This window comes from Tursiops truncatus, chromosome 1 (assembly GCF_011762595.2).
Source record: "Tursiops truncatus isolate mTurTru1 chromosome 1, mTurTru1.mat.Y, whole genome shotgun sequence".
In the NCBI taxonomy this organism is placed as follows: domain Eukaryota; kingdom Metazoa; phylum Chordata; class Mammalia; order Artiodactyla; family Delphinidae; genus Tursiops; species Tursiops truncatus.
In genome coordinates this window covers 133238692-133261314 of record NC_047034.1, presented here as the reverse complement: position 1 = coordinate 133261314, position 22623 = coordinate 133238692, and the positions used below count along the sequence as shown (strand labels likewise).

The 22623-nt window shown below is 42.4% G+C and overlaps 1 long non-coding RNA gene across 2 annotated transcripts in view; it reads left to right on the top strand.

Moving 5' to 3' along the window:
* The window catches only part of LOC109551068 (uncharacterized), a 254777-nt gene that overhangs the window by 6570 nt on the left and 225584 nt on the right, over nucleotides 1-22623 (top strand). Inside the window, exon 2 of one of the 2 annotated variants that reach the window (XR_012324548.1) lies at nucleotides 18473-18613. This is a non-coding gene — a long non-coding RNA (uncharacterized lncRNA). Of the gene's footprint in view, nucleotides 1-18433; nucleotides 18614-22623 lie in introns of both variants that reach the window. The other variant, XR_012324550.1, reaches the window with a different exon arrangement.

The following is a 22623-nucleotide window of genomic DNA, read 5'->3' as shown; positions in this document are numbered from 1 at the left end:
TCTCATCTGGATTATTGCAAAAGCCTGGTCTCCCTGCTTCTGTGGTTGCCTTTGGAACATTCATACACGTTCATGCACGCATATTCATGGCAGGGCGGTTCTTTAAAATACAAAATCAGATCATGTCATTCAGCTGCTCAGATAGCTGTCCAACAACTTCAGTCCTCATGATGTCCTGGCAGGCCTTACCGTCTGGCTCTTGTGGTTTCTCTGACTTTATCTAGTACTCTCCCAGGGGATCGTCCAGTCTACTGCAGTCCCCATGCCGCCATCTTTGAATGTGCCATGCACACTCCTGACTCAGAGCCTTTGCCCCTGCTCTTTTCTCTGCCTACAAAGCCCCTCCCCAAGATATCTACATGGCTCTTTCCCTACCCTCCTTCTGGTCTTTGCTCAGAAATTGTGGTCTCAAGAAGGATGTTTCTGACTACCTTATGTAAAACTGCAACTCCTCCCCCTTCCTGTTTGCTTTTTCTTTCTTTTTAAAATTTTATTTATTTTTGGTTGCATTGGGTCTCCGTTGCTGCGCACGGGCTTTCTCTAGTTGCCGCAAGCGGGGGCTACTCTTCATTGCAGTGCACGGGCTTCTCATTGCGGTGGCTTCTCTTGTTGCAGAGCACAGGCTCTAGGCACGTGGGTTTCAGTAGTTGTGGCACGCAGGCTCAGTAGTTGTGGCTTGCGGGCTCTAGAGAGCAGGCTTAGTAGTTGTGGCGCACAGGCTTAGCTGCTCCGCGGCGTGTGGGATCTTCCCGGACCAGGAATCAAACCTGTGTCCCCTGCATTGGCAGGCGGATTCTTAATCACTGCACCACCAGGGAAGCCCCGTTTTATTTTTCTTTATAGCACGAATTCTCACTTAGCATACCACATGCTCTGATTTTTGTTTATTTTCTCTCCCTCTGCCCTCCAGTGGAATGTAAGATCCATGAGGAGCACAGAGTTTATAAAACTCTGTTTTGTTCACTGTGATATCGCCAATGACTAGCACATAAATAGATGCTCAATAAGTATTTGTTGACTATGTCAGCAGATGATAAAAAAAGGAAAGGAAAGAAGAATAATAAAATTCACATTCTAGGAAGTACAGAAAATAAAGCAATCTGAAAAAGACATTAAGGTTAAGTGGGTCAAATATTCAAAAAGTTAATGAAGAGATTAGATTTTATAAAGTAAAAATGGATTATTTTACACATAACAAAGTGACATATTTATGTTAGCATCAATAGAATTTCTAAATATAAAAATTTAATCTTTGAAATTATAATGATCACACGATGCATGCAGTACTTGTTAAGTACTGGTAACATTTAAAGCATTTAAAAAATATTTTAGAGACTAATTTAATCTGAGGAAGGTGAGATGGGAAAACTGAGGCACAGAAGAGGAGGAACTTGCCTGAAGTTATTCATCCATTAAGTGACGAAGACAAAACTCAGACACAGGTTGTCTGTGCCCCTAACCACTCCTCTTGTTTTTAATTTTTCTAGGTACTTTAATTCCCCAATTGTACTGTTTCTCTGGCCATGACCCTCCTTGGGACTTACTTTTCTTATCTATAAAATGCATGATATGAGGTTAGGCTACGTAGTGTACTGAATTTTGTAAAGTGAAGAGTGTTTGCAAGGTATGTCAGGGGCTGCATTGCCAGGTCCTGTGGAATGTCACCTCTGAAGTTTGAAAACTAAAAGAACAGATTAGAATTTGACCTGGGAAATTCCAAGGCTATTTAGTAAAAACCCATAAAACACCATTAATTTCTGAAAAGGTCATTCTCCCAAAGACAGGCAACACAGAACAGTACCTGAGAGTGGGGTTATTTGGAAAGCTCAGGTGAAATCTGAAGTTCTGAGCCGCTCCTTGGATGCGATGGGTTGAGACTGCCCCCATGTGGTCACAAAGTGAGATTGTAGAAGCAAGCCCACCCTCTTAGTTTTCAGAACTCTGTTATATCCTTGTTTTCTTCCAAGCACTACGTCACTTGATGTAGAGCCATTGATGAGACTCTAGCCATGCCAGCATTTTTCTAGAGAACATTCATAGTTTGAACTGATCACAGGCTAAAATTCTGTTGGGACCATGGCATTCCTAGCCCTTGGTAATCTGGGGCCAGATAACCTATCCATCTTTGGTTCCATCTAAGGTTTTTCTCTCTATTTCCTGCACACGACAGGCATTCTCTTCCTTCTGGGATTCTGCATACACAATCCCATGGCCTGGAATACCCTTTGCCTCCATTTGTACTACAAGAAACCTCCATAAGACCCGACTAAAAAATTCTGTGTGACCCCTGTATTTCTGCCTCCAAGAGCCTGAGTTATTTTGGGAGGAACGTCATGCTTTTCTTGACTTTGCATCCCCCAGACCCTAGGACGGTGAAACCCACTAGCAAGCTGGTACCTCTTGCTTTCAAATATTCTTAATTGCGTTTTATCTTGAGTTTTAAACAATAGAAAACAGCTAGTTCAGGCATCCTTATTTCCCACCTTGACTATTGAAACATCCTCTTAAATGGTTTCCCTGCCTGCCTCCATTCTTTTTCTCTTTCACTTATTCTCCAAACAGTTGCCAGAGCAAAATGTCCAAAAATCTACATTAATAGGCTACTATTTTACAAAAAATCCCTCTGCTGGCTTTCCATTACTTGCTGGAGTGACCTTAAAATATTTTGATTATGTACATTTATTAGTAAAATACTTCTCAGCATGTACCCACAACATAGATTTATTTAGGTATTTATAAATCATATAGATGTACTACTATAGTCATGAATCAAGTATGTTATAAAACACATAATAATAAAATTAAAGGATTAAAAATAATTCTTACAATATTTTTGTAAACATGAAAATCTTATTGCACTAGTAATCATATTTTATGGTGAGAGCCATATGATTGGATGTACTTGATTGTTTTTGAAACTCTTTGTTCAACACTGAGTTACTCTATTTCAGTTTACTTGGGTGCTTCATTTTCATGGCTGCTGTAGCCATAGTAATAGAAGTTCAGAATTTTTTTCAGCATCTCAATGGAGAGCCTTGTGAAACCTTCGGTGAAAATGCAAGTGTATCTGGAAAATACTGACTTAAAGAACAGGATTCCAACTCCAAAATGGCATTCAGGAGTCTTTAAAACCTGGCCCAACCTATGCTTCCACACTGGCTCTGAGCATTGTCTCCTGTACCCTGGCGTACTTGATCTCAGATCAACTGCACAACTTTGAGTCCAAGGCTGCACCATACACTTCCACATTTCTTTGCTTTTGCATGTGCATGGAATGTACTTGACTTCCTTTGTCTGCTATGAAGTTCTAATCATCTTTCAAAAGTATGCATATAAAAGCCTTTGCATATAAGGCTTTTATATGCATAAAAGTATGCATATAAAAGCCTTTCTCAAATCTTTGAGATTTTCCAAATTCCACCCATAACCCCTAGACTCAGTTGTTTCCTTGTTTGGTGCTTAGATAAAATCTTTACATTCTCTCCAACTATATTTTTTTTCAGTGAATTGTAGATTTTTGATTTATTTGTCCCAATTTTCTGCAAGACTTGTGGGAAGAAACTGTTTATCTCTGACAACCTTCTCAGTTCATGGGAGGAGTTCAAAAAGTGTTTGTGAAGTGATAAGTGAATGCCAATAACTACCAGTAAGTCTGCACATGTCCCCCAGACAATTCAATCATGAATAAAACACCAGTCACCTCCAGTTACTAGATGGCAGGTCCTGATCTCTGTAGTGAGACACCTTGATCTCCTATGGCTGGAAGCCTTTATTACTTTTCCTTTGCGGGAGACTTCTTGCCAGGGACTTTTCATAATGAGCTTAGTCACCTGGGATTATTCTCCAGATTGTCTAGGATTGCTGCTATTATGTGTGCTATGCTCAGCAGAGAAAGAGGAGAACATCCCTTGGACATTCTTGGATACCCAGGTTTGTTTGTTTTTTTAAACCTTGTTCTCTATCATCTGACCTGACTAGATTTTGGGGGGTAGGGAGGAGACATGGTCCAATTCAAGAAACTGACTGGGAGAATCAAGACTTTCTAACCATGAATAAATTGCTCCTTGGGCTGCATGTTCTGTTGTCAACTTGACATCACTAGCATTCCACCTAAGGACTCTGAGAAGCCATGGGCTCCATGTACTAGAATCCCCATCCTATGGGGTTTCAGCTTAGAGCTGACCACTGAGCATCGCTAGTAGGAGATTGGGAAAGTGGGAGGGAAGGAAAAGCAAGAGTCAGCTGAAGCCATGAGCAAAGGCAGGTAAGGGATTCTCAGAGGTTTTCTTACAAGCTCTCGAGACCATTTACTTTTCTGCTATAGACTGACACTATTGGTGGAAACTTTTCAGAGATCTTCATCATCTTTCTGGCAAGCTATTTTGAACTACCCATTTCAGTTCCTTGGGCTCAGTCTTCAGTGTTGGCTTCCCTGACATTTGCTCCCCCAGCTATTCCAATGACGTGTAGTTCCTCAACTCCTATATCCAACTCCTTACCCTTGGAATTCATGGAGTTGTTTCTGTTTTGCTAGCGAAACTCTGTGAGGTATATACAGAATGAGTTAGATAGTTGGGCTGTTGGCCATCTGTAGCAGGTATCTAAATCATCCTCCAATGTAGGGGTTTAGAACAACAGCCATTTCATTGCTCTCAATTCTATGGGTCAGGACTTTGGACTTCCAGAGCTCAGCAAGGATGTTCATCACAGTTCCTTGCGGTCCTGCCTGCAGGGGCTTGATAGAGACTGGGAGATCCAAAGTGGTTTCGTGTAACGTCTGAGGCCTTGTGCTGGCTCTCTGCTGAGACGCCTTGATTCTCCACCACGTGGCCTCTCTCTCCACGTGGTCTGCCACCACTCAGTAGTCTGGCTTGAGTTTCTTTCTATGGTGGCTGGCTTTCAAGAGGGGGAAAGCAGGCACTGCAAGGCTTCTTAAGGCCCAAGGCTTGATTGGAACAGCATCACTTTGTGATATTCTATTGGCCAAAGCAGGTAACCAGCCCAAATTGAAGGGAGGCACCAGAGTCCTCCTTTTGAAGGGAAGAGTGGTGAAGTCACTTTACAAGGAGTATGGGAAGGAATGTTGCAGCCACTTTTGCAAACAATTTCCACACCAGCTGAGGAAATGGAAGCATGGAGAGGTTAAATAACTTGCTCAAGGTCACTCAACGGCTAAGTGACAGGGCCCAGATTTGACTCTGATTAATCTGACTGCCATGTTCGTGTTCTTTACCACCACACTACACTGCTTTAAGACTTCCTTTTCATTTCTCTCTAAAGCTTTTCCTGACTACATGTTTGTATGTTCAATTTCCACATGGCTTCAAGGCCCAGAAAAAATTCTACCTTTCCAATTTTTCCAAGCTTGAAATAAACTGTCCTCCAACTTACCCTTCTATGGCATTTTTCTTGAGGTCCTTCACGTTAAAAAATAAAGCCAAAATGTCTCTATTTCAGATAATTAAATCAGAAGCTTCCCATAGTGTCTTCATATTTCAGTTCGTGTATAGGGTTTTATCTTTCCCATAAGCCTGCTAGAATCCTGTAAATAGGCTTGGGTCCTATATATCTCCCTTACCTCTTAGATCATATAGCATAAAGTCTAGTGCACAGCAGTTAATGAACAAATACCGAATAAATGAACACGTGAACGAGCCCCACTCTGTTCCTTCAGAACCATTCTGACCTCCCTGTATACCAGGAAATGCATAGCCATTAAACGTAAGCTCGAAGAGCCTCAGCCCTACCCGTCATCACTTAGGACCCCCTCCTGGCTTCTCTGCTGACTTTGCTCTTTCCGTGCCGTGTCCAGGTAACTTCTGGCCCTTGGCCTAGCATCATGGCTTCGGCTCAGCTTTTAAGTGTTGGTTTTGACATTCTTGGTTTTGACCCTTATTGACTTCTGAGAACAACATCGGATGGGATCTTATACCCTGCTTCCCATCTTTGTCATCCAGACCATGTCTTTACTCCGTTATAATCTTCCTGAGAACAGGAACAATGTTTTGCTCATCATTGACTGACCCCATCAATACAAAGTTTAAAAAGTATTATATAGATTGAAATAACTGGTGCCCTTAACCAGACCCACCCTAGTCCCTAAGGAGATTGTGGTTCAGACAGAATGAGTGACAGATGTGTTATAATGAAGTGCTGTGGGCTGCTTTTGCCTTAGGGAGGAGCATGAAGCCCTCCTGCATCAGGAGGGCTTCCCATGAGCCAATAAGATGAGCAATCTTGAGTGAGGCATGCTTAACATAGCCATAACGAACCTGGTGTCACAGGAGCCAACCCGTTGCCAATTCTCTACACATATGTTGATCTTTTTTTGTTGAACTTCCCTGGAGCTCCTTTGCTTATTTAACTTTCCTTAATAACTAGCAGATGGCTTCTGTCTGGGCAATCATCAGCTGGTGCTTAGCAATGGCAGATTCAAGAGGAGGCATGGGACTTGTTAGGGGTGGGGGAATCCAGATGCTAACACGCAGAATGCCAGGTGAAGTTATCAGGCGTTGTTTAATTGGTGTTGGAGGCAGTGAGGACAGATGAGAGGGGTATTAGGAAGAACTCTTCCTGGGAGGGGGAGATTGCTGCTCAGAGAGCCAAGCACAACTAGAGATGACAATGGCAGTGGAAACCAGGAGCAACTCCGGAAGAGAGACCAGTTCTTTTCTGAGGACCCATTATGTAGCAGCAAGTATTATGCATACAGATATGCAGTCAATCAATATATAGGGTATGTAAACTGGGACCCACCATTTATTCACATATTCATTCATCCAATAAATGTGTGTTGAGGTCCTAACTGTGCATTGGGCCCCATCCAGTGCCCCCAGGCACTAGAGTTAAAGCAGTGAACAAGATATGGTCCCTCTTGTATCTGTCATTGATTTGCATGAAAATGATTAAGTGCATTCAGGTGGTACAATAAGCAAACAAATGGTTCACTTTGCTTTAGAGGAAGAGGTTCAGGTAGACAGTACAGTGGCATGGAAAGGGTATTCGGCAACCGGAAGAGGCTCAAATTTTGTGTAGCCAGAGGAATGAGAGAAATAAGCAAGGCCATAGAATTGGAGAAAACCTAGGGTAGTGCAGGAAAAGCTCTCCACTGGTCGGTCCTGGTTGCTCTTCCTGGATGTGAGAGTACAAATGATGTGTCATGTGTGAACAAGTCAAACTGTTTACAACAGTGGGTGGCTGTCCTCTGTGTCAGGGTCCAGGCACCTTCTCTACCTGATGCTCACCAAGCCCCCAGCCCTGTCTTCATGGGGCTTATGGACTACTGATGGGTGTGGGAAGCATTCAGTCATGCATTCAGCAAATGCTTGTTGAACATCTCTGTGTTAGACACTGTTCTAGGTCCTGGGGCTGCAGTGATGAGTTATATAGATACAATAAGAATAGATTGCCTCCATTCTAGAGGAAAACAAGTAACAAATACATGGTATAAATTTCTGGCAACGATACTTGCTATGAAAGAAAATTAAGTAGAGTAAGTGGATAGAGACAGCAGTGTGTGCAGAGGGGCTGGCCTCATTGAGATAGTGGCATTTGAATGGAGACCTACATGGACTGAGGCAGTAGGCCATGGCAAGGTCATGGGGAAAGCATTCTAGGTGGGGAAAGCATGGTGCAAAATGTTTCTGATGTGGTGAACATTTGGAAAGTTTGAAAACTAGCAAGGAGGCCAGTGTAGCCAGAGTACAATCCAAGGGACAGAGTAGTAGGAGATGAGTTTGGATGAATGGTCAAGGTCATATCATGTAGAGATATGTAGGCCAGAGTAAGGGGTATAGATTTTATTATAGGAGTAACAGGAAGATGTTGGAAGGTTTCACAAAGTTCCACCTTTGCATAGATTTCATTTCTCATCCACTCTACATGTACTGTGTGGTGAGCTGGCTTACCATAGTCACTCAGGGTTCAGGCTGCTGGAGGAGCCTGACACACACTTCCAGGAATACCAAGATAGGGGGAAAGGAATGCTAATTCTAATCCACCTCCACAGAATTCTTTCATGTCCTCTCTCCATTTCATATTTGTACGTCTCTTCTTTCACGGTGAGACTCTTGGTTCCCCAAATCATCAATATATTTACACATTGGCTTAATCTTATAATGCAATTAAAATGTTTGGGGACTTCCCTGGTGGCGCAGTGGTTAAGAATCCACCTGCCAATGCAGGGGACATGGGTTTGATCCCTGGTCCAGGAAGATCTCACATGCCGTGGAGCAACTAAGCCCGTGTGCCACAAGTACTGAGTCCACGCACCACAACTGCTGAAGTCTGTGTGCCCCAGAGCCCACGCACCGCAACTACTGAGCCCATGGCTGCAATTCCTGAAGCCCGTGTGTGTAGAGCCTGTACTCCACAAGAAGAGAAGCCATCGCAATGAGAAGCCCGTGCACCGCAATGAAGAGTAGCCCCCGCTCGCTGCAACTAGAGGAAGCCTGCGTGCAGCAACGAAGACCCAACACAGCCAAAAAAAAAAAAAGTTTGGAGAATTGAAATAGTCCACATCACTACAAAAAATAAAACTACTACTAGGATTTCTTTTTTTATTTTCCTACTACCCACTTCACCCAAGACTGAGGTTATATAGTTGAATATTACATTCTTTCATTACTTAGTTATTTCCCCCTTTCAGCATATTTTATTCATTTGAAATAAGGTGGGTTTCTTTGTTTGCTCTTCATTCTTTTTTTGTTTTGTCACCTATTGTCTGCTTTTGTCTCCTTTTCCAACTATATTCTTTTTTTATTACTTTGCTCTCATATTTTAGTGGAGTTTTAGGGACAGAGATTGATAGGCAGATTTAATCCACCATATTAACTGAATCAAAGTGATCTTGAAACGTGAATTAAATTATATTTCTCAGAAAAGTCTTAGTTGTGCTGCAGTAATATAATGTGATCAGGCACTGATCTTCTCTTAAAGCTTTTACTCAAAAGTGGCGTATATCACTTCTGCTCACATTCTATTGGTCATGTCTAACTTAAAAGTGGGCTAGAAAGTGTAATCCTACCATGTGACCATAGGAAGACAGCCAGAATATTTGTGAACAGAATTATTGACACTCACAGTATTCCTTATGTGAAATCCCATAGATTAGAATTAGACGTATCAATTTGGCCTCATGGTTTCTAATATGTATATATACATATACATATAAATACATTATCCACATAATGTGTAAATATATGTTTTATCTTTCTAGTATATATAATAGTACATCTATAATATGGCATATATATAGTACACATTACATATATGGATATATATATATAGTGTGTGTGTATATAGATGTGTATATATGCACTCATTATGTATAGATGGGGGAGAAGGAAGGGCTCTTGCCAACTGGTAGATATAAGGGAGTGGGAAAGGTTCAGTGCCAACTGGTAGATATAAGGGAGTGGGAAATCACTGGTAGATATAAGGGAGTGGGAAAGGTTCAGTGCCAACTGGTAGATATAAGGGAGTGGGAAATCATCATTTTGCAACATCATCATAATAAAGAATGGTTCAGGCAAGAATCATCCATGGTGCTAAAGGGGATATTTTAATGAGGAGCAGGATATTTTCATGGTCTTAAACTATCTCTTCACTGATCGCTCTATGTATGTACTATCTTTATTCTTACAGCTTTTCTGTAGGTTTGAAATTATTTCCAAATAAAAAGCAAAAAGGAAAGGAAAAAATAAGAAAAAAATCGCAAATTCCTGCAGAGCCATTGTGTGGGTTACCACTGGACATGGTCATGTGCAATTTTATATAGAACACCCCACATGAAATTATTGTGTGTTCCTGAATGCAGTAGCACAGACGTGTTTTTCACCTATGCTGTGTTTGAATTTACACAGATGAGTTTAGTATTAAGAGAAAGAAAGAGCAGGGAACTATTGTTTTTTGAATTTTTTGTTTCAAACTTTTAGCTGTGTTTCTGTCTTTTTATTTAAACTAATTTTAATAGGTGGTATAATTTGCAAGGAACAACATGTATTTCTTCTGCATTGGAGTGACACACTGCACAGGTTTTCTAAATGCTAATTAATTCCAACTTCACTTTACCTGCTGTTTCAAAGGCTGGCAGCTTGTCATCATCGTCTGAATGACAGCTGTTTCTTATCTCCTCTTTTTGAAAAGAAATAAGAAAATAAAGATAATAATTTTCAAAGGAATGTAGCAGTTCAAAATGTGACTGCAAATTCTCTGATCTGCCTCCATTGATGGGTGGAGTGTCTCTATCCCCCCTCTTGGGTCTGGTAACTGGTGGAACCACAGAGGAAGCTGAAGTAGCGCTTGGTGACTTCTGAAGCCAGGTCCTGAGAGGCAATGCAACTTCTGCTTTGCTCTCACACCATTTGGTCTTTAGCCCTGAGCCACGAGGTTAAGAAGTCCTGTCATGTTCAGGCCACCAAAGTGACCCATGTGGAGAGACCAGACAGAGAGGCCCTGAGACTACATGGGGAGAGAGAGCTGGCCTTCCCACAGCTGTTCCAGACTCCCATCATTCCTGCGTAAACACTGACTAAAACTGCGTGAGTCACCCCAAGCCAGAAGCCCCTAACTTAGGTGCTTTCAGAATTCTTGGCCCTTAGAAATGGTGGGAGAAAATAAAATGATTGCTCTAGTTTTAATCCACTAGGGGAAAGAAGATGGAGGTATTAGCAGAAAGATGAGAGTTGAACACCGGGGAAATGCAGCAAAAAGCAAGTTCAACTTACACTGCAGGATCTTGGAAAGCTCTAGAAACTGAAGGACCAGGAACCAAGGAAGATGGGGGTGATGCATGAGGCTAGAAAGAATATTGTATTCTTTCTATTTCTATATTGTAATAAAGTCCTTCTATTATCCTTTGCAGGCAGGCATTTACCCCTTCTTTATCCTGGCAGGATGCAGGATGTTTACTCTGTGGAGAAATTGAACCAAAAAAGGCTCTAAACTTGGCAACACCAGGCATAGCAGACCATGAAGGAGAGGCTCGACACTGAAACCTGGAGGATTTAGTAAAAGTCTATGGAGAAATCCTGAGTTCCCTTCTACTCTTGCACATGGATCTTACAATCAGTTTTTGCATGTATCCTTCTTAACTGTGATGAACAAATAAGGAAAATTCCATTGTGAGAGGGATTACAACACACACACACACACACACAGATACACACTTTCGCAGATTATAGGACATTAGTCTCCAGACTAAACAGGCTTACTCAGTATTCAACACAATGCATGGAAAAGACCCATATGAATGTACGTTATCTTAAAATTTCAGAGCACCAGGTAAAGATATGACCCTAAAATGTTTCATAGGTTGGGAATTAGGTAATATTCAGAGAATCAAATAGAATAATGGTAATTGGACCTCATCCAAATTAAAAACTTTGTGTTTCAAATGACACCAAGAAAGTGATATGACAATCTACAGAATAGGAGAAAATATTTATCTGTATATCTGATAAGGGATTCCTGTTCATAAAGAACTCTTAGAGTTCAATAATAAAAAGGCAAATAACCCAATTAAAAATGAGCAAAGGATTTAAATAATTATTTCTCCAAAGAAGATATATGAATGGCCGTTAGCACATGAAAAAATGCTCAACATCATTAGTCATTAGGGAAATATAGATCAAAACCACAGTGAAATATTACTTTACACACACTAGAATAGTTGTAATAAAAAAGACGTACAGTTGAAGTATTGCTGAGGATGTGGACCAAATGAAATCCTCATACATTGCTGGTGGGAATAAAGAATGGTGCAGCAATTTTGGGAAACAGTCTGGAAGTTCCTAAAAATCTTAAACATAAAGTTGTCACATAACCCAGCAGTTCCTCTCCTAGGTATATATATATATATATATATATATATATATATATATATATATATATCTCCACGAGAAATGAAAACACAGGTCTGCACAAAAACTAGTACATGAATGTTCATAGAGGCTTTATTCATAATAATCAAAAAGTGCCAATGAAGTACTGATACAGGCTACAGAAATGGATAAATCTCAAAAACGTTATGCTTTCTGAAGGAAGCCAGACAAAAGACCACATATTGTATGATTGCTTTTATATGAAATGTCCAGAATATGCAAATCCTTAGAGACTGGGGTGGGGTGAGGTGGAGAATAGGGAGTGAGGCTGATGGGCATGAGGTTTCTTTCTGCAGTGATGAAATGTTCTAAAAATTGATTATGGCACAGGTCATACAACTTTGTGCATACACTAAAAACCATTGAATTGTATACTTTAAATGGGTAAATTTTATGGCATGTGAATTATATCTCAGTAACATTGTTCTATCAAAAAGAGTGAAGACAAAATGTAGCCTTTTTAGAAATGCATGTTTTCAAAACATTTACCTCCCCCAAATCCCTGTGTGGCAAGTTCTGAAGGACATGTTACATTGAGTCAATGGGATAAACCTAGAAAGCTGAAAACCTATCATCTACACATCTCATAATACTGGGACTATAGCAATACAGCGGCAAAGGAAATCCCAGGATGGCAGCCATGAGGCAGGTCTGAGAACAACCGTTCTAACAGGAGCTGGAGGAGAAGAGCTTCAATAAGGATGTCCCCAGGAAAAAAAAAAAAAAATCTTGTGGGTGATGTGGTGGATTTGACCTTGTGAAAAATATTATTCAGAATTGACTGTTGGAGAGTTAGGGAAAAATTAGAGCTGGTGATAGAAACAACTAAACAAACAGAAAAAGATGTAATTGTTAATCCTGGAAGGACAAAAAATTGAATAAGAAGTATAATTAGAGTGAACTACTAGGCTAGCAGTGAACAACACTTAAATGGTCATAATGTTATAATTGAATATTGATACAATTGGTGTTGCCCCATTGTCAATAAACAATGCAACCCACCAAGAAAATGGTAGTGTTGGGGATGAGTTTGGGTATCTCTGAGTTCAATGTCTGCCAGAACACCATATTGACACTGTATTTCACAAGTTTAAAGGTGAATTTGGTTTCACTCTGGGGTATTTAAGCAGACCAATTATCCCATCAATCTCTGAGAAGAGCCCTTTTCAGCTCTTTGCAAATATTCAGCTTTTGAATATTTTGTTTTTCCCAATGAACACAAAAGTGGCTCCAATGAATGAGAAGTGATGAGACACTATCTTTTTATTAAAATGTTTCGATAATTTAAAAAATTGTTCTATTTTATCCAGGACATTTTGTTTTTTAAACAGCTTTGTTGAGATATAATTAACTTACCTATATATGTATAATCTCACATTGACAGATACATTCCCCATTTAAAGCATACAATTCAATGGTTTTTGTTATTACATTAACACATTTTTAAGGGAGTAGGTAAAATATATATATAACAGAAAACTTGCCATTTTAACTATTTTAAAGTATACAGTTCAGTGGCATTAACTACATTCACAGTGTTGTGCAAACATCACCACAATTTTGTTCCGAAAGTTTTCATTACCTCAAACAGAAACTATGTTGACATGATTTGGCTTACGTGTTAAAAGAATAACTCTTTATGCTATGTGAAAAAAAATTTATATTGGGAAGGGGCACGATTGAAATATGGGACCTGATAAGAGTCTATTGCAACAGTCTAGGTGAGAGATGGTGGGAGCTTTGGCCAGAATAATATTTGAAAGTTCACAAGAATAGGTCAGATTGAGGATGTATTTTGAGATGAGAGATTATAGGATTTGCTGATAACATGAATATGGAGTACATGGAAAATAAAGGAGTCAAGAATGATTCTAAGGTTTTGGTTTGATCAATTGAGTTGCCATTTTCTGAAAGAGGTTGGAGCAGGTTTGGAGTTGTGATGGTGGTGGAGAGTTAGGAGTTCATTTTTGGAACTGTCAAATTTGAGATAACTTAGATATCCAAGTGAAGATATGAGTAGTGAGTTAGATGCCTGTAGTTCAGAGGAGAGGGCCAGGCTGGAGATATAAATTAGAAATAGTGGATGTAGGTGGTATATAAGCCATGGATTAGATGAAATCAACTGGAGAGTGTGGATGGATAGAGAAGAACAGAGTCCAGAGGGTTAGGGCTAGTCCAACACTGTGCCACTAACACGAGAAGCAATTTATTACGTTTTTGAGAAAAGACAGAACGTAAGAGATACTATGAGTGTTCACCCACTGTCAGAGTGGTCCAGTTTCTGTCTGTGTGGCCGCATGGACTCCTACACACCCTTTTCCTGTGTCTGCTGTGTGGCTGTACTGGGATCAGCATCTCAGTGGAATGATAACAGTGAGCTGTGGTGAATGATATTATAGTATTACTCTGATGATCACAAGGTATTAAGATTTTGTGTTGGTTGGATAAGTTGTAAACTCATGGGTAACCTCCCATGCCTTTGGTGTGTGGTAGGGTATTTTGGAAGAGTTGTGGTGTTCAAGATCTGATGCTACTTTCTGACATGTATTGTGGTTCCTTACTTGTCCTGTCATTAGTTGGCCCAGAAGCAAGACTGTGGCACATAGAAGTAATATTGATTAAGCCTGACCCTTGGCCAGGTAGTAACGTAAGCTCAGCCCAGTCTTCTTATTATAGTGCCTCAACCTTTCACCACAGCACTCTTCTCCTTCATCATCTTTACCTGCGTCCAGAGACTTTCAGGGCAGTCTTTACTTATAGTCCTTCATGGAGACATTTATGAAAGGCCTACTTTATCCAGGATACCTTAAAGATATTTATTTTCATTTGATTGAATCATCACAGCAACCCTATGATGTAGATTTTTTTTTATTCCTACCATTCCCAGTTTACAGATGAGAAAACTGAGGCTCAGGTAGGTCACGCAGATGGTAAATGGCAAAACTGAGAACCAAACACATGCCTGCTGGACTCCCAAGGCCGTGTTCTTCCTGCTTTACACACTAATGACATATCTAATGCATGAAGCATAAACACATAACAGAACTTCTCATGGTTGCTGGTGAGGACTAAGCAGGTTTTCCCAGGAAAAAAATGCAGGTGGGGCTGATAAAAAAACCCACAAAAACAGCTGGATTTCTTTATAGAAACATCTTTGCAAAAGGGTGAGTGGCCATGAAAGCAGACAAAGGCTTCAGTTGTGACTGTCTTCACATACCAACTAGGTTGGCTGAATTTACTTTGGAGGAAAGAGGTAAACAGTATACATTTTCATCCATATCGCCAAAGCTAGCACCTCTGATTGAATGTTTTACTTTCTGGGTGGTTGTTTATGCATTGTGAAGTCTTGGCATTTATGTCTCAGTGTTGGTGGAGGGTGGTGGAAAGGGACAAGATCAAAGAAATCTAAGCGCTTCAGGCAACGCTATGCCACAAACCAATCAGTTTGCATTTACAGTGTACATCCGAGCTTCCCCTTTTTTCCCTCCCATTGAAATGTGACCTTGGCCTCTGTCTCTGAACCAGCCAGCCTTTGAACAGATGTAGTTTTATGGTTTAGGTTGGAAACTCCAGATACAAAAGCTTACACAAATTTTAAGAAGGAGCTGAGATAACTGTGAAAGAAAGCTCTTGCTGGAGGAGTCACAAAGCCAGGAACAAATCTCCAGGCCATGTAATCACAAGGGGTTTATGCAAACCTCTTAAAGGAGGTTTCTCCAAATATACATCCCATTTCCCCTTTAGAAAGAGCTGTTCCTTTCCAATGAGTCAGTGTTTAACAGAGCTTGGCAAAGTATGAGCCTGTTGGCTGGAAGAAGATGCGGTTTTAAAACTCGACCTATTCTTTAGAGAAGAAAATAACCCTTAAGCTGCATTAACATGGCCCACCAGGAGCAGCAGGCAAGGGGATTCTGTTATTCTGTTAGCAAGGCGTCCTCTGGGCTGGCATTTCCATTCCAGGCTGCAGCAGCCCCTGCTCGCCTGCACCTGCCTTGTTATCTACCTCCTGCAGACTAGACTTGCCTTTGTGTGTGCCATCTCTGAGCGTGTATTTGTGAGCAAGGCTCAGCTTTCTGGGCTTTAATTTTGAATGAGATGGAAAACACACTCAGCACAGCTACTGCCTCCTGTGTCTAAGTCTTGGGGCAAAGTTCATTTCATCTTCCTATCGCGTGAGAAAAATGGAACCGCATTGGACACAGACATGGTAGGATTATGCTGTAATGTGCTATTTTTAAGGACTGATCTATTGGCCTTTTTGGGTAGTATAGTACTGTTTTCTTAGTATTTTTATGAATCTGAAATCGGAATCATTTACATCTTGAGATCAAGATCAAAGATACAACTTTTCAACGCATGTGGAAAGACAGATTGCTGGGTAGTCCCCCAGCCTGATCAGGGCTGTGGGTCTCACATTCTCAGTAAGCCCCCAGTTCACAGAGCTTCTATTGCTAGAATAATTCTTCTCTGCTCTCCTGAAGGAGTGGAATGTGACCTGAAAGCGATGCAGGTAATTCTTCCCTTTCTGGGATCTCCATCTGTAGATGATAACACTAAATGAAACAGAGATGAATCAGAAATGGCTTATTTGAAAGCAATATTATAGCTCTCAATAAAAACCTTGTGGTATCTGCCTCTCCCTCCCCCAAAAAATGTTTGTTTGAAAAAGATCTCCGAAGTTACCAAACAAGAGATGGGATTGAGTGGAGTCAGATGAAAATATCTGGAATTTATTTTATGGCAGTTTCATTATTCTCTTCCTTCTCTCCCTCGTTACTTATCCTTCTCTTGTCTTTTTTTTTTTTCTGTCTTGACACTCACACTTCACTCCTTTCCCCTCTTGGCTCCAGTTGTCCCCCACAAATAAGTGACTGGACCCTCCTAGCAGAGGCTAGCTGCTGGGGTTCTAGGAGAGACCAAAGTCCCAGGGAGGAGAGGTGTGGGGGGAAGAGACAGTTGGAACAGGGCAGCTGGCTGCTGGCGCTCACTCTGGAGCAGGGGTCCCCAACCCCCAGGCTGCAGACCGCTATGTGTCTGCTGCCTGTTAGGACCTGGGTTGCGCAGCAGGAGGTGAGTGGCGGGCGAGAGAGTGAAACTTCATCTGCCGCTCCCCATTGCTCCCCAACACCCTCATTACTGCCTGACCCATCACTTGCTTTACTGCTTGAACCATCCCCCCATGACCCCCATCCGTGGAAAAATTGTCTTCCACGAAACCAGTCCCTGGTACCAAAAAGGTTGGGGACCGCCACCCTAGAGGTCTTCTCCACAGTCACTCCAGCAGAGCCAGGGGGCACCCCAGTTCTGTTCATTGCCCCTGGCTGCTTGGCCAAGAACAGTGTGTGTGGTTCCAGGGACAGGGACAACACCAGCCAGAGGATGAAGCTGTGGGGTTGGTGGGCACTGGGGGGACCAGAGCACGCAGACGACTAAAACAGCAGTTCTGTGCCATCTTCGTGATGGACTTGTGCCTTTCCCAGCTGCTGTGCCCAAAGTTGTAACTCGGTGGCTCATGCTATGTTCATAAAGTTTTGAAACCATTGCAGAGTTTTAATCAGAAAAAGCTGATGTTGTATAACTCTCTGTGTGACGGATAAGAAAATTGTAATTGCTGAGTTTGATTTCTGCACATAAGCAATAAAAAACCTTCATGTTTTTGTTCATTCTCGGCTTGTTGGAGACTGACCTGTTACCAGGAAGGAAGAAAACCATGGCATCAACAGTGTATCTGTTGAGTACTTTAGATGCTCAACAAAGATTTGATGATAGTTCGTGTTCCATGGAAATGTGTTCTGTATTATTTAGTTCATTATAAAATCCTAGTAATCCTGGGGCTCAGTCCCTCTAGAGTCTTCTAGATGGCTGAAATGGACCTGGGGATGACTCTATGTTAGAGCTCACTGATTATGACAATGGAAGGGACCTCTGACACCACCCTGCCCAGAAGATGTGAAGTGACTTGCCCAGTGACCCCCAGTGAATCTTTGGTAGAGAAAGGAATGGTTGCTTGCTTTACTGGGCAAACCCTCCCAGATAACATTTGCACAAAGCTGGAGGGTGGGAACAGCATTGAGAATTTCAGCAACACTGAGAGCCAATGCAAGGAGCCATCTGACCTCAGTTTCCTCTTAATTATCCCCCAATTACTGCCTCGGTTGTATCCTTTCTTGTTCCCATATCCCTTACTGCTGTCACCTCTCTGGCTCTATGGGGCAGAGGTAGGAGGGTCTCTCCACTTCAGATGCTTGGGCCCAGGTATGGCTACATGTCCTTCTCCTTGTGTCCTTAGCAAAGCTGAGAGAACTCTGGGGGTGGCGGCTTGAATGAGATTTTACTAAAGGTGGACACGTGGGGACACAACTGCCTCTTTCCTGATAGACTGACATCATCAGAGGAGTCAGGCTTAATGACTGCAGGCTAATCCCCCAGCTCACAACGACTTGGTGGGACATTCAAGGCAGAGACGTAAACTTACAGCAGCTGTGAGGGTAGGCTGGCTGGGCTTTTTTTTTTTAAAAAAAAACAGAGACAATCAGATTTCTCCTCCTCAGGTGGATCTTCCATCCTGATGCTGTGTCCATTTCCTGCAGATTTCTCTCCCTTTACACAAGAGGGCGCTGGAGCCCAAGGTACTGCGCTCTTGGCTTGGAGAAGAGGATCCAGGGAAAGGCGGAAAAGCCGTCTGGCTGTGTTCCAGTTGATGGCACTAGCTCTGCCAGCTGGAGGTTCAGGTATTGTGTGTGTACCCCGAGATGCAGTGACTCGTAGCGCTGGGAGGGAGGATGTAAACCTCACCCAGGCATCCAGGAGCAAGGGGTTCTGGGCATACCTCTGAGAGAGGCATTGCCTAGCTTGGAGGGTATCCTGCAGAAAGTGACTATGTGAACCAGGCTTGGGACCTTTTAGTTCAGAGAAAAGAAGATTGATGGTTGGGTGGGGGTCGGGGGGATGGGAACTGCCCTCTGCAGTCCTAAAAAACTTTTTTTAAAAACATCTTTATTGGAGTGTAATTGCTTTACAATGTTGTGTTAGTTTCTGCTATATAACAGAGTGAATCAGCTATATGCATACGTATATCCCTGTATCCTCTCCCTCTTGTGTCTGCTTCCCACCCTCCCTATCTCACCCCTCTAGGTGGTCACAAAGCACCGAGCTGATCTCCCTGTGCTGTGCGGCTGCTTCCCACTAGCTATTTTACATTTGGTAGTGTATATATGTCCATGTCACTCTTTCACTTCGTCCCAGCTTACCCTTCCCCCTCCCCGTGTCCTCAAGTCCATCCTCTACGTCTGCGTCTTTATTCCTGTCCTGCCCCTAGGTTCATCAGACCCATTTTTTTTAGACTCCATATATATGTGTTAGCATATGGTATTTGTTTTTCTCTTTCTGACTTACTTCACTCTGTATGACAGATTCTAGGTCCATCCACCTCGCTACAAATAACTCAATTTCGTTTCTTTTTATGGCTGAGTAATATTCCATTGTATATATGTGCCACATCTTCTTTATCCATTCATCTGATGATGGACACTTAGGTTGCTTCCGTGTCCTGGCTCTTGTAAATAGAGCTGCCATGAACACTGTGGTACATGACTCTTTCTGAATTATGGTTTTCTCAGGGTATATGTCCAGTAGTGGGATTGCTGGGTCATAGGGTAGTTCTATTTTTAGTCCTAAAAAGCTTTTGTTTGGAAGAGAGACTAGGCTTATTTTATGTGGCTCTGGTTGCAGAATGGGGACCTATGAATAATCTTTATCAAGAAAGAGATTTCAGCTCAACATATGAAGAATTTTGAACGTGTGGAAGGTAGTGTGGTTTAAGCAGGAAGGGCATGGGCTGTGGAGGAAGCCAGAGTTCACCTTCTGACCCGCCCTGACCAGCTCTATGACTCATCACCTGATCTCCCTTAACCTCAGTCCTTTTACCTGTAAAATGGGGAACATGTTGTCTACTTTATAGGCTGGTTGTGGAGAGTCAGTAATTTGAATAAAGTGCACAGCATCGTGCCTAGCATTTTTTGGGGGGGCTCAATTAAAAACATCATAGTAGCTAAGCTTGATTCCTTATTCTGTGGAAATCGCTGTGCCATCTCCCATCCATTGTCTCTAAGCCCCCAAACAACCCTATGAGGTAAACGTTCCTACTTGTATTTTACAAAAGAGGCAGGCGGGTTCAGAGGGTGTAAGAGATTTGCCCAAGGTCTCAAGCCTGTGAACTTTTGCGACGCTGAAATCCTAAGCCGGGTCTGTCTGTCTGCAGAGCTGTGCTCCTGCCAGGACACCATGCTGCCTGCCTGTGTCAATGTGGTGTCTTCACCCCGAGGGCCCCTGGGTCTGGGAGCTGTTGGCGGGTTTATGTATCACACACAATGATGCAGGGGCACATATGTTGTTCTGGCAAAGGCAATGCGCCTTTTCCAGTGTCAGTTGAAGCAGCGGATGAATAATACAGGGAGAGGGACCCACAGAAGGGGCAAGAGGAGGCCAGAGTCGCATCAACTCCCCTGCCTCTAACAGGGGCAGCAGAAGGTGCAGCTGGCGGGGCCCCATCATCCCGCCCCTGGGTTTTGCACAGCTTTCCTTCTCCATTCTTTCCCATTTTTGACACTTGTGATTATTACCAATCCTGGTGGCGCTGACGCACGGGAGTGCAATGGTTACCATGGCATGCTTAATAGCGAGAGCAGATGTTTGGCAGGCTAACTCCATGCATTCTAAATACACAAGGCAAAAGGCGGTGGAGGGAGTAATTGATTTGCTGACTGCGATGGGAAGCCAGCCCGTGCCGCGCTGGGCCCAGGCACCTTCCCACATCCTCTCTCTTACACAGCATGCGGCCTCGTCAAGAGATGACCCCTCTGGCCTCACGTGTTACCAATTCCCACCTGCTCACCTCTCTCCTGCTCAACACCTGTAGCCTCCCAAATAAGCTATGGTCTGTCTCCTGTCTGGGTCTCACAAGCAGTTGCTTCCATCCAGAATCCCATCCCACGTTGCCCACCTGTCCCTCAGTTCTGGGCTTGGCTCTCTAGCATGCCCTCCTGAAGGCTGAGTTGGCAGGGTCACCCTGTGCCTACGCTTTCATAGAACTTACTGCTGGGCAGTAATTGCTTGTTTAATTGTTTATCTTCCCAGTAGAAGGCAAGGTTTTTGAGTGCAGGTACCATGATGTTTACAGGAATAATTTTGACTCTAATTTATATAAAAATCACATGAAGTGAAACTTCCATCCTTTACCATTAGTATCACATTCCTTGCAAAAACACCTCACAACTGGTCATGACAGCAAGTGCCCATGTCCTCTTTCTAAACAGGATTATTATTATCTGCATACGAAGTACCTCTGAGCCTGTGTTTGCAGCATTGCCTCCATCTAGGAATCTAGTGTTTCCCTTATTCATCTCTACCTTTTCAAATCCTGTCCATCAATCAAGACAGCTTTCAACCGCCATGTAATCTTCTCTGATATACCCCTTTTCTAAGCAAATATGATTGCTTCTCAACCACGGACCCCTTCCCCATCACCCTACTTCCACTGCATACTTAACACCAGAACATACTGTTTGCATTTCTTTTGATACCCTCGACTTTCCAAGATGCAGCCAAGTGCAGTGGAGAGCCCAGACTTTGGCCTCAGGCCCAAGTTCATGTCCTGAGTCTGCCATTTACTTGTTATGTATAATTTTGGACATATTAAATGACCTCCCAGCTGCATTTGCCCATTTATTGGAATGGGTATAATCACACCCACTCCACTGGGGAGCCATGTGGATCGAATGAGATACTGAAGAGAAAATACGTAGCTCAGTACGTGGAAACAGTAAGAGCTCATTAAATGGCTGCTATTATTAAGTCACTGATTACATGTTTGCCTGACACTCCCAAGGAGACTGTGCCCTCGTTGAGGTCTGGTGCCATGAAACCTGCCACCTACAACTGGGTGAGTGGAGGAAACTTGCCCGCCCTGCTGAGCTCCACTTTCCTTGTCTGTAAATTGCGGTTACAAGACAATCTGGAGAGATAAATATTTGAGTTCCTTTTAAACTGTAAGCTCAAAAACAACCTGAGTCAACTTAAAAGAACCAGATGAGAGGAAACACAGGGAGCAAAGGCACATCCAACTTCTGCTTCACTTTGAAGATGCTGGGGCTCGTTTATAGTCAATTATTGCCTTGGTGACACACGTGGTTTGTATTCAACTCACCCACGAGTTCTGAACCAGGTAAAGGAAGAGTCAGAGAAGGGAGTGGTGTGTGTGTATGTGTGTGTGTGTGTGTGTGTGTGTGTGTGTGTGTGTGTGTGCGTGTGTATGTGTTGGGGAGGGAAATAGAGGATAGAGAGAGGGTTTTCCAGAGACAGAACCACTGAGAATTTGTCTGGAGAAGAAAGAGATACTTTTGTTTGACTTTATTTTCCAGTCATCACAACTAAGAGTAAAGAAACTACCAGCTCTGTGATTGTGACCAAGACCTTAAATTAGTAAAGAAGAAAAAGAAATCTTTTACCTAGTGGTTTGATGTAGGGCGTTGACAAAAGTGAATGTTAGTGAATGTCACTGAGCTGATCCCCAGCTGGGTGGTAGGATTGAGAGGTCCCTGTCATTTCAGTTACACTGAAGTGTTCGTAGCCTATTTTTCCCCATCTTAATGAAAATTCTGTGATTTTCAAAAACTATTTCAAAAGAACTATAGCTGTGGCTCATAGTTTTCAAATTATGAAGTGGATTTTTTTTATATCATGT